The sequence below is a fragment of the Taudactylus pleione genome, unplaced genomic scaffold, assembly GCF_031769625.1.
Source record: "Taudactylus pleione unplaced genomic scaffold, aTauple2 ptg000497l, whole genome shotgun sequence".
Classification (NCBI taxonomy): domain Eukaryota; kingdom Metazoa; phylum Chordata; class Amphibia; order Anura; family Myobatrachidae; genus Taudactylus; species Taudactylus pleione.
In genome coordinates, this window is record NW_028284899.1 from 55,640 (window position 1) to 71,708 (window position 16,069).

Genomic DNA, 16,069 nt, shown 5'->3' on the forward strand with positions numbered 1-16,069 from the left:
TATTCTGTGTAGCCAGCAAGTGGGGCCTGTATCTGAGGGCTGTATAATAAATATATTCTGTGTAGCCTGCAAGTGGGGCCTGTATCTGTGGAGCTGTATAATAAATATATTCTGTGTAGCCAGCAAGTGGGGCCAGTATCTGTGGAGCTGTATAATAAATATATTCTGTGTAGCCTGCAAGTGGGGCCAGTATCTGTGGAGCTGTATAATAAATATATTCTGTGTAGCCTGCAAGTGGGGCCTGTATCTGAGGGCTGTATAATAAATATATTCTGTGTAGCCTGCAAGTGGGGCCAGTATCTGTGGAGCTGTATAATAAATATATTCTGTGTAGCCTGCAAGTGGGGCCTGTATCTGAGGGCTGTATAATAAATATATTCTGTGTAGCCTGCAAGTGGGACCTGTATCTGAGCTGTATAATAAATATATTCTGTGTAGCCTGCAAGTGGGGCCTGTATCTGAGGGCTGTATAATAAATATATTCTGTGCAGCCTGCAAGTGGGGCCTGTATCTGAGGGCTGTATAATAAATATATTCTGTGCAGCCTGCAAGTGGGGCCTGTATCTGAGCTGTATAATAAATATATTCTGTGTAGCCAGCAAGTGGGGCCAGTATCTGTGGAGCTGTATAATAAATATATTCTGTGTAGCCTGCAAGTGGGGCCTGTATCTGAGCTGTATAATAAATATATTCTGTGTAGCCTGCAAGTGGGGCCTGTATCTGAGGGCTGTACAATAAATATATTCTGTGTAGCCTGCAAGTGGGGCCAGTATCTGTGGAGCTGTATAATAAATATATTCTGTGTAGCCTGCAAGTGGGGCCAGTATCTGTGGAGCTGTATAATAAATATATTCTGTGTAGCCTGCAAGTGGGGCCAGTATCTGTGGAGCTGTATAATAAATATATTCTGTGTAGCCTGCAAGTGGGGCCTGTATCTGAGGGCTGTATAATAAATATATTCTGTGTAGCCTGGAAGTGGGGCCTGTATCTGAGCTGTATAATAAATATATTCTGTGTAGCCTGCAAGTGGGGCCTGTACCTGAGGGCTGTATAATAAATATATTCTGTGTAGCCAGCAAGTGGGGCCTGTATCTGAGGGCTGTTTAATAAATATATTCTGTGTAGCCTGCAAGTGGGGCCTGTATCTGTGGAGCTGTATAATAAATATATTCTGTGTAGCCAGCAAGTGGGGCCAGTATCTGTGGAGCTGTATAATAAATATATTCTGTGTAGCCTGCAAGTGGGGCCAGTATCTGTGGAGCTGTATAATAAATATATTCTGTGTAGCCTGCAAGTGGGGCCAGTATCTGAGGGCTGTATAATAAATATATTCTGTGTAGCCTGCAAGTGGGGCCAGTATCTGTGGAGATGTATAATAAATATATTCTGTGTAGCCTGCAAGTGGGGCCTGTATCTGAGGGCTGTATAATAAATATATTCTGTGTAGCCTGCAAGTGGGGCCTGTATCTGAGCTGTATAATAAATATATTCTGTGTAGCCTGCAAGTGGGGCCTGTATCTGAGGGCTGTATAATAAATATATTCTGTGCAGCCTGCAAGTGGGGCCTGTATCTGAGGGCTGTATAATAAATATATTCTGTGCAGCCTGCAAGTGGGGCCTGTATCTGAGCTGTATAATAAATATATTCTGTGTAGCCAGCAAGTGGGGCCAGTATCTGTGGAGCTGTATAATAAATATATTATGTGTAGCCTGCAAGTGGGGCCAGTATCTGTGGAGCTGTATAATAAATATATTCTGTGTAGCCTGCAAGTGGGGCCAGTATCTGTGGAGCTGTATAATAAATATATTTTGTGTAGCCTGCAAGTGGGGCCTGTATCTGAGGGCTGTATAATAAATATATTCTGTGTAGCCTGCAAGTGGGGCCTGTACCTGAGGGCTGTATAATAAATATATTCTGTGTAGCCTGCAAGTGGGGCCTGTATCTGTGGAGCTGTATAATAAATATATTCTGTGTAGCCAGCAAGTGGGGCCTGTATCTGTGGAGCTGTATAATAAATATATTCTGTGTAGCCTGCAAGTGGGGCCAGTATCTGTGGAGCTGTATAATAAATATATTCTGTGTAGCCTGCAAGTGGGGCCAGTATCTGTGGAGCTGTATAAAAAATATATTCTGTGTAGCCTGCAAGTGGGGCCAGTATCTGTGGAGCTGTATAATAAATATATTCTGTGTAGCCTGCAAGTGGGGCCTGTATCTGAGGGCTGTATAATAAATATATTCTGTGTAGCCTGCAAGTGGGGCCAGTATCTGTGGAGCTGTATAATAAATATATTCTGTGTAGCCTGCAAGTGGGGCCTGTATCTGAGGGCTGTATAATAAATATATTCTGTGTAGCCTGCAAGTGGGGCCTGTATCTGAGCTGTATAATAAATATATTCTGTGTAGCCTGCAAGTGGGGCCTGTATCTGAGGGCTGTATAATAAATATATTCTGTGCAGCCTGCAAGTGGGGCCTGTATCTGAGGGCTGTATAATAAATATATTCTGTGCAGCCTGCAAGTGGGGCCTGTATCTGAGCTGTATAATAAATATATTCTGTGTAGCCAGCAAGTGGGGCCAGTATCTGTGGAGCTGTATAATAAATATATTATGTGTAGCCTGCAAGTGGGGCCAGTATCTGTGGAGCTGTATAATAAATATATTCTGTGTAGCCTGCAAGTGTGGCCAGTATCTGTGGAGCTGTATAATAAATATATTTTGTGTAGCCTGCAAGTGGGGCCTGTATCTGAGGGCTGTATAATAAATATATTCTGTGTAGCCTGCAAGTGGGGCCTGTATCTGTAGAGCTGTATAATAAATATATTCTGTGTAGCCTGCAAGTGGGGCCTGTATCTGAGGGCTGTACAATAAATATATTCTGTGTAGCCTGCAAGTGGGGCCTGTATCTGAGGGCTGTATAATAAATATATTCTGTGTAGCCTGCAAGTGGGGCCAGTATCTGTGGAGCTGTATAATAAATATATTCTGTGTAGCCTGCAAGTGGGGCATGTATCTGAGGGCTGTATAATAAATATATTCTGTGTAGCCTGCAAGTGGGGCCTGTATCTGAGCTGTATAATAAATATATTCTGTGTAGCCTGCAAGTGGGGCCTGTATCTGAGGGCTGTATAATAAATATATTCTGTGCAGCCTGCAAGTGGGGCCAGTATCTGAGGGCTGTAAAATAAATATATTCTGTGCAGCCGGCAAGTGGGGCCTGTATCTGAGCTGTATAATAAATATATTCTGTGTAGCCGGCAAGTGGGGCCAGTATCTGTGGAGCTGTATAATAAATATATTCTGTGTAGCCTGCAAGTGGGGCCAGTATCTGTGGAGCTGTATAATAAATATATTCTGTGTAGCCTGCAAGTGGGGCCAGTATCTGTGGAGCTGTATAATAAATATATTCTGTGTAGCCTGCAAGTGGGGCCTGTATCTGAGGGCTGTATAATAAATATATTCTGTGTAGCCTGCAAGTGGGGCCTGTATCTGAGCTGTATAATAAATATATTCTGTGTAGCCTGCAAGTGGGGCCTGTACCTGAGGGCTGTATAATAAATATATTCTGTGTAGCCAGCAAGTGGGGCCTGTATCTGAGGGCTGTATAATAAATATATTCTGTGTAGCCAGCAAGTGGGGCCTGTATCTGAGGGCTGTATAATAAATATATTCTGTGTAGCCTGCAAGTGGGGCCTGTATCTGTGGAGCTGTATAATAAATATATTCTGTGTAGCCAGCAAGTGGGGCCAGTATCTGTGGAGCTGTATAATAAATATATTCTGTGTAGCCTGCAAGTGGGGCCAGTATCTGTGGAGCTGTATAATAAATATATTCTGTGTAGCAAGCAAGTGGGGCCAGTATCTGTGGAGCTGTATAATAAATATATTCTGTGTAGCCTGCAAGTGGGGCCTGTATCTGAGGGCTGTATAATAAATATATTCTGTGTAGCCTGCAAGTGGGGCCAGTATCTGTGGAGCTGTATAATAAATATATTCTGTGTAGCCTGCAAGTGGGGCCTGTATCTGAGGGCTGTATAATAAATATATTCTGTGTAGCCTGCAAGTGGGGCCTGTATCTGAGCTGTATAATAAATATATTCTGTGTAGCCTGCAAGTGGGGCCTGTATCTGAGGGCTGTATAATAAATATATTCTGTGCAGCCTGCAAGTGGGGCCTGTATCTGAGGGCTGTATAATAAATATATTCTGTGCAGCCTGCAAGTGGGGCCTGTATCTGAGCTGTATAATAAATATATTCTGTGTAGCCAGCAAGTGGGGCCAGTATCTGTGGAGCTGTATAATAAATATATTATGTGTAGCCTGCAAGTGGGGCCAGTATCTGTGGAGCTGTATAATAAATATATTCTGTGTAGCCTGCAAGTGGGGCCAGTATCTGTGGAGCTGTATAATAAATATATTTTGTGTAGCCTGCAAGTGGGGCCTGTATCTGAGGGCTGTATAATAAATATATTCTGTGTAGCCTGCAAGTGGGGCCTGTATCTGTAGAGCTGTATAATAAATATATTCTGTGTAGCCTGCAAGTGGGGCCTGTATCTGTGGAGCTGTATAATAAATATATTCTGTGTAGCCAGCAAGTGGGGCCTGTATCTGTGGAGCTGTATAATAAATATATTCTGTGTAGCCTGCAAGTGGGGCCAGTATCTGTGGAGCTGTATAATAAATATATTCTGTGTAGCCTGCAAGTGGGGCCTGTATCTGAGGGCTGTACAATAAATATATTCTGTGTAGCCTGCAAGTGGGGCCAGTATCTGTGGAGCTGTATAATAAATATATTCTGTGTAGCCTGCAAGTGGGGCCAGTATCTGTGGAGCTGTATAATAAATATATTCTGTGTAGCCTGCAAGTGGGGCCAGTATCTGTGGAGCTGTATAATAAATATATTCTGTGTAGCCTGCAAGTGGGGCCTGTATCTGAGGGCTGTATAATAAATATATTCTGTGTAGCCTGCAAGTGGGGCCTGTATCTGAGCTGTATAATAAATATATTCTGTGTAGCCTGCAAGTGGGGCCTGTACCTGAGGGCTGTATAATAAATATATTCTGTGTAGCCAGCAAGTGTGGCCTGTATCTGAGGGCTGTATAATAAATATATTCTGTGTAGCCTGCAAGTGGGGCCTGTATCTGTGGAGCTGTATAATAAATATATTCTGTGTAGCCAGCAAGTGGGGCCAGTATCTGTGGAGCTGTATAATAAATATATTCTGTGTAGCCTTCAAGTGGGGCCAGTATCTGTGGAGCTGTATAATAAATATATTCTGTGTAGCCTGCAAGTGGGGCCTGTATCTGAGGGCTGTATAATAAATATATTCTGTGTAGCCTGCAAGTGGGGCCAGTATCTGTGGAGCTGTATAATAAATATATTCTGTGTAGCCTGCAAGTGGGGCATGTATCTGAGGGCTGTATAATAAATATATTCTGTGTAGCCTGCAAGTGGGGCCTGTATCTGAGCTGTATAATAAATATATTCTGTGTAGCCTGCAAGTGGGGCCTGTATCTGAGGGCTGTATAATAAATATATTCTGTGCAGCCTGCAAGTGGGGCCAGTATCTGAGGGCTGTATAATAAATATATTCTGTGCAGCCGGCAAGTGGGGCCTGTATCTGAGCTGTATAATAAATATATTCTGTGTAGCCAGCAAGTGGGGCCAGTATCTGTGGAGCTGTATAATAAATATATTCTGTGTAGCCTGCAAGTGGGGCCAGTATCTGTGGAGCTGTATAATAAATATATTCTGTGTAGCCTGCAAGTGGGGCCAGTATCTGTGGAGCTGTATAATAAATATATTCTGTGTAGCCTGCAAGTGGGGCCTGTATCTGAGGGCTGTATAATAAATATATTCTGTGTAGCCTGCAAGTGGGGCCTGTATCTGAGCTGTATAATAAATATATTCTGTGTAGCCTGCAAGTGGGGCCTGTACCTGAGGGCTGTATAATAAATATATTCTGTGTAGCCAGCAAGTGGGGCCTGTATCTGAGGGCTGTATAATAAATATATTCTGTGTAGCCTGCAAGTGGGGCCTGTATCTGTGGAGCTGTATAATAAATATATTCTGTGTAGCCAGCAAGTGGGGCCAGTATCTGTGGAGCTGTATAATAAATATATTCTGTGTAGCCTGCAAGTGGGGCCAGTATCTGTGGAGCTGTATAATAAATATATTCTGTGTAGCAAGCAAGTGGGGCCAGTATCTGTGGAGCTGTATAATAAATATATTCTGTGTAACCTGCAAGTGGGGCCTGTATCTGAGGGCTGTATAATAAATATATTCTGTGTAGCCTGCAAGTGGGGCCTGTATCTGAGCTGTATAATAAATATATTCTGTGTAGCCTGCAAGTAGGGCCTGTACCTGAGGGCTGTATAATAAATATATTCTGTGTAGCCTGCAAGTGGGGCCTGTATCTGAGCTGTATAATAAATATATTCTGTGTAGCCTGCAAGTGGGGCCTGTACCTGAGGGCTGTATAATAAATATATTCTGTGTAGCCAGCAAGTGGGGCCTGTATCTGAGGGCTGTATAATAAATATATTCTGTGTAGCCTGCAAGTGGGGCCTGTATCTGTGGAGCTGTATAATAAATATATTCTGTGTAGCCAGCAAGTGGGGCCAGTATCTGTGGAGCTGTATAATAAATATATTCTGTGTAGCCTGCAAGTGGGGCCAGTATCTGTGGAGCTGTATAATAAATATATTCTGTGTAGCCTGCAAGTGGGGCCTGTATCTGAGGGCTGTATAATAAATATATTCTGTGTAGCCTGCAAGTGGGGCCAGTATCTGTGGAGCTGTATAATAAATATATTCTGTGTAGCCTGCAAGTGGGGCCTGTATCTGAGGGCTGTATAATAAATATATTCTGTGTAGCCTGCAAGTGGGACCTGTATCTGAGCTGTATAATAAATATATTCTGTGTAGCCTGCAAGTGGGGCCTGTATCTGAGGGCTGTATAATAAATATATTCTGTGCAGCCTGCAAGTGGGGCCTGTATCTGAGGGCTGTATAATAAATATATTCTGTGCAGCCTGCAAGTGGGGCCTGTATCTGAGCTGTATAATAAATATATTCTGTGTAGCCAGCAAGTGGGGCCAGTATCTGTGGAGCTGTATAATAAATATATTCTGTGTAGCCTGCAAGTGGGGCCTGTATCTGAGCTGTATAATAAATATATTCTGTGTAGCCTGCAAGTGGGGCCTGTATCTGAGGGCTGTACAATAAATATATTCTGTGTAGCCTGCAAGTGGGGCCAGTATCTGTGGAGCTGTATAATAAATATATTCTGTGTAGCCTGCAAGTGGGGCCAGTATCTGTGGAGCTGTATAATAAATATATTCTGTGTAGCCTGCAAGTGGGGCCAGTATCTGTGGAGCTGTATAATAAATATATTCTGTGTAGCCTGCAAGTGGGGCCTGTATCTGAGGGCTGTATAATAAATATATTCTGTGTAGCCTGGAAGTGGGGCCTGTATCTGAGCTGTATAATAAATATATTCTGTGTAGCCTGCAAGTGGGGCCTGTACCTGAGGGCTGTATAATAAATATATTCTGTGTAGCCAGCAAGTGGGGCCTGTATCTGAGGGCTGTTTAATAAATATATTCTGTGTAGCCTGCAAGTGGGGCCTGTATCTGTGGAGCTGTATAATAAATATATTCTGTGTAGCCAGCAAGTGGGGCCAGTATCTGTGGAGCTGTATAATAAATATATTCTGTGTAGCCTGCAAGTGGGGCCAGTATCTGTGGAGCTGTATAATAAATATATTCTGTGTAGCCTGCAAGTGGGGCCAGTATCTGAGGGCTGTATAATAAATATATTCTGTGTAGCCTGCAAGTGGGGCCAGTATCTGTGGAGATGTATAATAAATATATTCTGTGTAGCCTGCAAGTGGGGCCTGTATCTGAGGGCTGTATAATAAATATATTCTGTGTAGCCTGCAAGTGGGGCCTGTATCTGAGCTGTATAATAAATATATTCTGTGTAGCCTGCAAGTGGGGCCTGTATCTGAGGGCTGTATAATAAATATATTCTGTGCAGCCTGCAAGTGGGGCCTGTATCTGAGGGCTGTATAATAAATATATTCTGTGCAGCCTGCAAGTGGGGCCTGTATCTGAGCTGTATAATAAATATATTCTGTGTAGCCAGCAAGTGGGGCCAGTATCTGTGGAGCTGTATAATAAATATATTATGTGTAGCCTGCAAGTGGGGCCAGTATCTGTGGAGCTGTATAATAAATATATTCTGTGTAGCCTGCAAGTGGGGCCAGTATCTGTGGAGCTGTATAATAAATATATTTTGTGTAGCCTGCAAGTGGGGCCTGTATCTGAGGGCTGTATAATAAATATATTCTGTGTAGCCTGCAAGTGGGGCCTGTACCTGAGGGCTGTATAATAAATATATTCTGTGTAGCCTGCAAGTGGGGCCTGTATCTGTGGAGCTGTATAATAAATATATTCTGTGTAGCCAGCAAGTGGGGCCTGTATCTGTGGAGCTGTATAATAAATATATTCTGTGTAGCCTGCAAGTGGGGCCAGTATCTGTGGAGCTGTATAATAAATATATTCTGTGTAGCCTGCAAGTGGGGCCAGTATCTGTGGAGCTGTATAAAAAATATATTCTGTGTAGCCTGCAAGTGGGGCCAGTATCTGTGGAGCTGTATAATAAATATATTCTGTGTAGCCTGCAAGTGGGGCCTGTATCTGAGGGCTGTATAATAAATATATTCTGTGTAGCCTGCAAGTGGGGCCAGTATCTGTGGAGCTGTATAATAAATATATTCTGTGTAGCCTGCAAGTGGGGCCTGTATCTGAGGGCTGTATAATAAATATATTCTGTGTAGCCTGCAAGTGGGGCCTGTATCTGAGCTGTATAATAAATATATTCTGTGTAGCCTGCAAGTGGGGCCTGTATCTGAGGGCTGTATAATAAATATATTCTGTGCAGCCTGCAAGTGGGGCCTGTATCTGAGGGCTGTATAATAAATATATTCTGTGCAGCCTGCAAGTGGGGCCTGTATCTGAGCTGTATAATAAATATATTCTGTGTAGCCAGCAAGTGGGGCCAGTATCTGTGGAGCTGTATAATAAATATATTATGTGTAGCCTGCAAGTGGGGCCAGTATCTGTGGAGCTGTATAATAAATATATTCTGTGTAGCCTGCAAGTGTGGCCAGTATCTGTGGAGCTGTATAATAAATATATTTTGTGTAGCCTGCAAGTGGGGCCTGTATCTGAGGGCTGTATAATAAATATATTCTGTGTAGCCTGCAAGTGGGGCCTGTATCTGTAGAGCTGTATAATAAATATATTCTGTGTAGCCTGCAAGTGGGGCCTGTATCTGAGGGCTGTACAATAAATATATTCTGTGTAGCCTGCAAGTGGGGCCTGTATCTGAGGGCTGTATAATAAATATATTCTGTGTAGCCTGCAAGTGGGGCCAGTATCTGTGGAGCTGTATAATAAATATATTCTGTGTAGCCTGCAAGTGGGGCATGTATCTGAGGGCTGTATAATAAATATATTCTGTGTAGCCTGCAAGTGGGGCCTGTATCTGAGCTGTATAATAAATATATTCTGTGTAGCCTGCAAGTGGGGCCTGTATCTGAGGGCTGTATAATAAATATATTCTGTGCAGCCTGCAAGTGGGGCCAGTATCTGAGGGCTGTAAAATAAATATATTCTGTGCAGCCGGCAAGTGGGGCCTGTATCTGAGCTGTATAATAAATATATTCTGTGTAGCCGGCAAGTGGGGCCAGTATCTGTGGAGCTGTATAATAAATATATTCTGTGTAGCCTGCAAGTGGGGCCAGTATCTGTGGAGCTGTATAATAAATATATTCTGTGTAGCCTGCAAGTGGGGCCAGTATCTGTGGAGCTGTATAATAAATATATTCTGTGTAGCCTGCAAGTGGGGCCTGTATCTGAGGGCTGTATAATAAATATATTCTGTGTAGCCTGCAAGTGGGGCCTGTATCTGAGCTGTATAATAAATATATTCTGTGTAGCCTGCAAGTGGGGCCTGTACCTGAGGGCTGTATAATAAATATATTCTGTGTAGCCAGCAAGTGGGGCCTGTATCTGAGGGCTGTATAATAAATATATTCTGTGTAGCCAGCAAGTGGGGCCTGTATCTGAGGGCTGTATAATAAATATATTCTGTGTAGCCTGCAAGTGGGGCCTGTATCTGTGGAGCTGTATAATAAATATATTCTGTGTAGCCAGCAAGTGGGGCCAGTATCTGTGGAGCTGTATAATAAATATATTCTGTGTAGCCTGCAAGTGGGGCCAGTATCTGTGGAGCTGTATAATAAATATATTCTGTGTAGCAAGCAAGTGGGGCCAGTATCTGTGGAGCTGTATAATAAATATATTCTGTGTAGCCTGCAAGTGGGGCCTGTATCTGAGGGCTGTATAATAAATATATTCTGTGTAGCCTGCAAGTGGGGCCTGTATCTGAGCTGTATAATAAATATATTCTGTGTAGCCTGCAAGTGGGGCCTGTACCTGAGGGCTGTATAATAAATATATTCTGTGTAGCCTGCAAGTGGGGCCTGTATCTGAGCTGTATAATAAATATATTCTGTGTAGCCTGCAAGTGGGGCCTGTATCTGAGGGCTGTATAATAAATATATTCTGTGTAGCCAGCAAGTGGGGCCTGTATCTGAGGGCTGTATAATAAATATATTCTGTGTAGCCTGCAAGTGGGGCCTGTATCTGTGGAGCTGTATAATAAATATATTCTGTGTAGCCAGCAAGTGGGGCCAGTATCTGTGGAGCTGTATAATAAATATATTCTGTGTAGCCTGCAAGTGGGGCCAGTATCTGTGGAGCTGTATAATAAATATATTCTGTGTAGCCTGCAAGTGGGGCCTGTATCTGAGGGCTGTATAATAAATATATTCTGTGTAGCCTGCAAGTGGGGCCAGTATCTGTGGAGCTGTATAATAAATATATTCTGTGTAGCCTGCAAGTGGGGCCTGTATCTGAGGGCTGTATAATAAATATATTCTGTGTAGCCTGCAAGTGGGACCTGTATCTGAGCTGTATAATAAATATATTCTGTGTAGCCTGCAAGTGGGGCCTGTATCTGAGGGCTGTATAATAAATATATTCTGTGCAGCCTGCAAGTGGGGCCTGTATCTGAGGGCTGTATAATAAATATATTCTGTGTAGCCTGCAAGTGGGGCCTGTATCTGTGGAGCTGTATAATAAATATATTATGTGTAGCCAGCAAGTGGGGCCAGTATCTGTGGAGCTGTATAATAAATATATTCTGTGTAGCCTGCAAGTGGGGCCAGTATCTGTGGAGCTGTATAATAAATATATTCTGTGTAGCCTGCAAGTGGGGCCTGTATCTGAGGGCTCTATAATAAATATATTCTGTGTAGCCTGCAAGTGGGGCCAGTATCTGTGGAGCTGTATAATAAATATATTCTGTGTAGCCTGCAAGTGGGGCCTGTATCTGAGGGCTGTATAATAAATATATTCTGTGTAGCCTGCAAGTGGGACCTGTATCTGAGCTGTATAATAAATATATTCTGTGTAGCCTGCAAGTGGGGCCTGTATCTGAGGGCTGTATAATAAATATATTCTGTGCAGCCTGCAAGTGGGGCCTGTATCTGAGGGCTGTATAATAAATATATTCTGTACAGCCAGCAAGTGGGGCCAGTATCTGTGGAGCTGTATAATAAATATATTCTGTGTAGCCTGCAAGTGGGGCCTGTATCTGAGCTGTATAATAAATATATTCTGTGTAGCCTGCAAGTGGGGCCTGTATCTGAGGGCTGTACAATAAATATATTCTGTGTAGCCTGCAAGTGGGGCCAGTATCTGTGGAGCTGTATAATAAATATATTCTGTGTAGCCTGCAAGTGGGGCCAGTATCTGTGGAGCTGTATAATAAATATATTCTGTGTAGCCTGCAAGTGGGGCCAGTATCTGTGGAGCTGTATAATAAATATATTCTGTGTAGCCTGCAAGTGGGGCCTGTATCTGAGGGCTGTATAATAAATATATTCTGTGTAGCCTGCAAGTGGGGCCTGTATCTGAGCTGTATAATAAATATATTCTGTGTAGCCTGCAAGTGGGGCCTGTACCTGAGGGCTGTATAATAAATATATTCTGTGTAGCCAGCAAGTGGGGATTGTATCTGAGGGCTGTTTAATAAATATATTCTGTGTAGCCTGCAAGTGGGGCCAGTATCTGTGGAGCTGTATAATAAATATATTCTGTGTAGCCAGCAAGTGGGGCCAGTATCTGTGGAGCTGTATAATAAATATATTCTGTGTAGCCTGCAAGTGGGGCCAGTATCTGTGGAGCTGTATAATAAATATATTCTGTGTAGCCTGCAAGTGGGGCCAGTATCTGAGGGCTGTATAATAAATATATTCTGTGTAGCCTGCAAGTGGGGCCAGTATCTGTGGAGCTGTATAATAAATATATTCTGTGTAGCCTGCAAGTGGGGCCTGTATCTGAGGGCTGTATAATAAATATATTCTGTGTAGCCTGCAAGTGGGACCTGTATCTGAGCTGTATAATAAATATATTCTGTGTAGCCTGCAAGTGGGGCCTGTATCTGAGGGCTGTATAATAAATATATTCTGTGCAGCCTGCAAGTGGGGCCTGTATCTGAGGGCTGTATAATAAATATATTCTGTGTAGCCTGCAAGTGGGGCCTGTATCTGTGGAGCTGTATAATAAATATATTCTGTGTAGCCAGCAAGTGGGGCCAGTATCTGTGGAGCTGTATAATAAATATATTCTGTGTAGCCTGCAAGTGGGGCCAGTATCTGTGGAGCTGTATAATAAATATATTCTGTGTAGCCTGCAAGTGGGGCCTGTATCTGAGGGCTGTATAATAAATATATTCTGTGTAGCCTGCAAGTGGGGCCAGTATCTGTGGAGCTGTATAATAAATATATTCTGTGTAGCCTGCAAGTGGGGCCTGTATCTGAGGGCTGTATAATAAATATATTCTGTGTAGCCTGCAAGTGGGACCTGTATCTGAGCTGTATAATAAATATATTCTGTGTAGCCTGCAAGTGGGGCCTGTATCTGAGGGCTGTATAATAAATATATTCTGTGCAGCCTGCAAGTGGGGCCTGTATCTGAGGGCTGTATAATAAATATATTCTGTGCAGCCTGCAAGTGGGGCCTGTATCTGAGCTGTATAATAAATATATTCTGTGTAGCCAGCAAGTGGGGCCAGTATCTGTGGAGCTGTATAATAAATATATTCTGTGTAGCCTGCAAGTGGGGCCTGTATCTGAGCTGTATAATAAATATATTCTGTGTAGCCTGCAAGTGGGGCCTGTATCTGAGGGCTGTACAATAAATATATTCTGTGTAGCCTGCAAGTGGGGCCAGTATCTGTGGAGCTGTATAATAAATATATTCTGTGTAGCCTGCAAGTGGGGCCAGTATCTGTGGAGCTGTATAATAAATATATTCTGTGTAGCCTGCAAGTGGGGCCAGTATCTGTGGAGCTGTATAATAAATATATTCTGTGTAGCCTGCAAGTGGGGCCTGTATCTGAGGGCTGTATAATAAATATATTCTGTGTAGCCTGCAAGTGGGGCCTGTATCTGAGCTGTATAATAAATATATTCTGTGTAGCCTGCAAGTGGGGCCTGTACCTGAGGGCTGTATAATAAATATATTCTGTGTAGCCAGCAAGTGGGGCCTGTATCTGAGGGCTGTTTAATAAATATATTCTGTGTAGCCTGCAAGTGGGGCCTGTATCTGTGGAGCTGTATAATAAATATATTCTGTGTAGCCAGCAAGTGGGGCCAGTATCTGTGGAGCTGTATAATAAATATATTCTGTGTAGCCTGCAAGTGGGGCCAGTATCTGTGGAGCTGTATAATAAATATATTCTGTGTAGCCTGCAAGTGGGGCCAGTATCTGAGGGCTGTATAATAAATATATTCTGTGTAGCCTGCAAGTGGGGCCAGTATCTGTGGAGCTGTATAATAAATATATTCTGTGTAGCCTGCAAGTGGGGCCTGTATCTGAGGGCTGTATAATAAATATATTCTGTGTAGCCTGCAAGTGGGGCCTGTATCTGAGCTGTATAATAAATATATTCTGTGTAGCCTGCAAGTGGGGCCTGTATCTGAGGGCTGTATAATAAATATATTCTGTGCAGCCTGCAAGTGGGGCCTGTATCTGAGGGCTGTATAATAAATATATTCTGTGCAGCCTGCAAGTGGGGCCTGTATCTGAGCTGTATAATAAATATATTCTGTGTAGCCAGCAAGTGGGGCCAGTATCTGTGGAGCTGTATAATAAATATATTATGTGTAGCCTGCAAGTGGGGCCAGTATCTGTGGAGCTGTATAATAAATATATTCTGTGTAGCCTGCAAGTGGGGCCAGTATCTGTGGAGCTGTATAATAAATATATTTTGTGTAGCCTGCAAGTGGGGCCTGTATCTGAGGGCTGTATAATAAATATATTCTGTGTAGCCTGCAAGTGGGGCCTGTACCTGAGGGCTGTATAATAAATATATTCTGTGTAGCCTGCAAGTGGGGCCTGTATCTGTGGAGCTGTATAATAAATATATTCTGTGTAGCCAGCAAGTGGGGCCTGTATCTGTGGAGCTGTATAATAAATATATTCTGTGTAGCCTGCAAGTGGGGCCAGTATCTGTGGAGCTGTATAATAAATATATTCTGTGTAGCCTGCAAGTGGGGCCAGTATCTGTGGAGCTGTATAATAAATATATTCTGTGTAGCCTGCAAGTGGGGCCTGTATCTGAGGGCTGTATAATAAATATATTCTGTGTAGCCTGCAAGTGGGGCCAGTATCTGTGGAGCTGTATAATAAATATATTCTGTGTAGCCTGCAAGTGGGGCCTGTATCTGAGGGCTGTATAATAAATATATTCTGTGTAGCCTGCAAGTGGGGCCTGTATCTGAGCTGTATAATAAATATATTCTGTGTAGCCTGCAAGTGGGGCCTGTATCTGAGGGCTGTATAATAAATATATTCTGTGCAGCCTGCAAGTGGGGCCTGTATCTGAGGGCTGTATAATAAATATATTCTGTGCAGCCTGCAAGTGGGGCCTGTATCTGAGCTGTATAATAAATATATTCTGTGTAGCCAGCAAGTGGGGCCAGTATCTGTGGAGCTGTATAATAAATATATTATGTGTAGCCTGCAAGTGGGGCCAGTATCTGTGGAGCTGTATAATAAATATATTCTGTGTAGCCTGCAAGTGGGGCCAGTATCTGTGGAGCTGTATAATAAATATATTTTGTGTAGCCTGCAAGTGGGGCCTGTATCTGAGGGCTGTATAATAAATATATTCTGTGTAGCCTGCAAGTGGGGCCTGTATCTGTAGAGCTGTATAATAAATATATTCTGTGTAGCCTGCAAGTGGGGCCTGTATCTGAGGGCTGTACAATAAATATATTCTGTGTAGCCTGCAAGTGGGGCCTGTATCTGAGGGCTGTATAATAAATATATTCTGTGTAGCCTGCAAGTGGGGCCAGTATCTGTGGAGCTGTATAATAAATATATTCTGTGTAGCCTGCAAGTGGGGCATGTATCTGAGGGCTGTATAATAAATATATTCTGTGTAGCCTGCAAGTGGGGCCTGTATCTGAGCTGTATAATAAATATATTCTGTGTAGCCTGCAAGTGGGGCCTGTATCTGAGGGCTGTATAATAAATATATTCTGTGCAGCCTGCAAGTGGGGCCAGTATCTGAGGGCTGTAAAATAAATATATTCTGTGCAGCCGGCAAGTGGGGCCTGTATCTGAGCTGTATAATAAATATATTCTGTGTAGCTGGCAAGTGGGGCCAGTATCTGTGGAGCTGTATAATAAATATATTCTGTGTAGCCTGCAAGTGGGGCCAGTATCTGTGGAGCTGTATAATAAATATATTCTGTGTAGCCTGCAAGTGGGGCCAGTATCTGTGGAGCTGTATAATAAATATATTCTGTGTAGCCTGCAAGTGGGGCCTGTATCTGAGGGCTGTATAATAAATATATTCTGTGTAGCCTGCAAGTGGGGCCTGTATCTGAGCTGTATAATAAATATATTCTGTGTAGCCTGCAAGTGGGGCC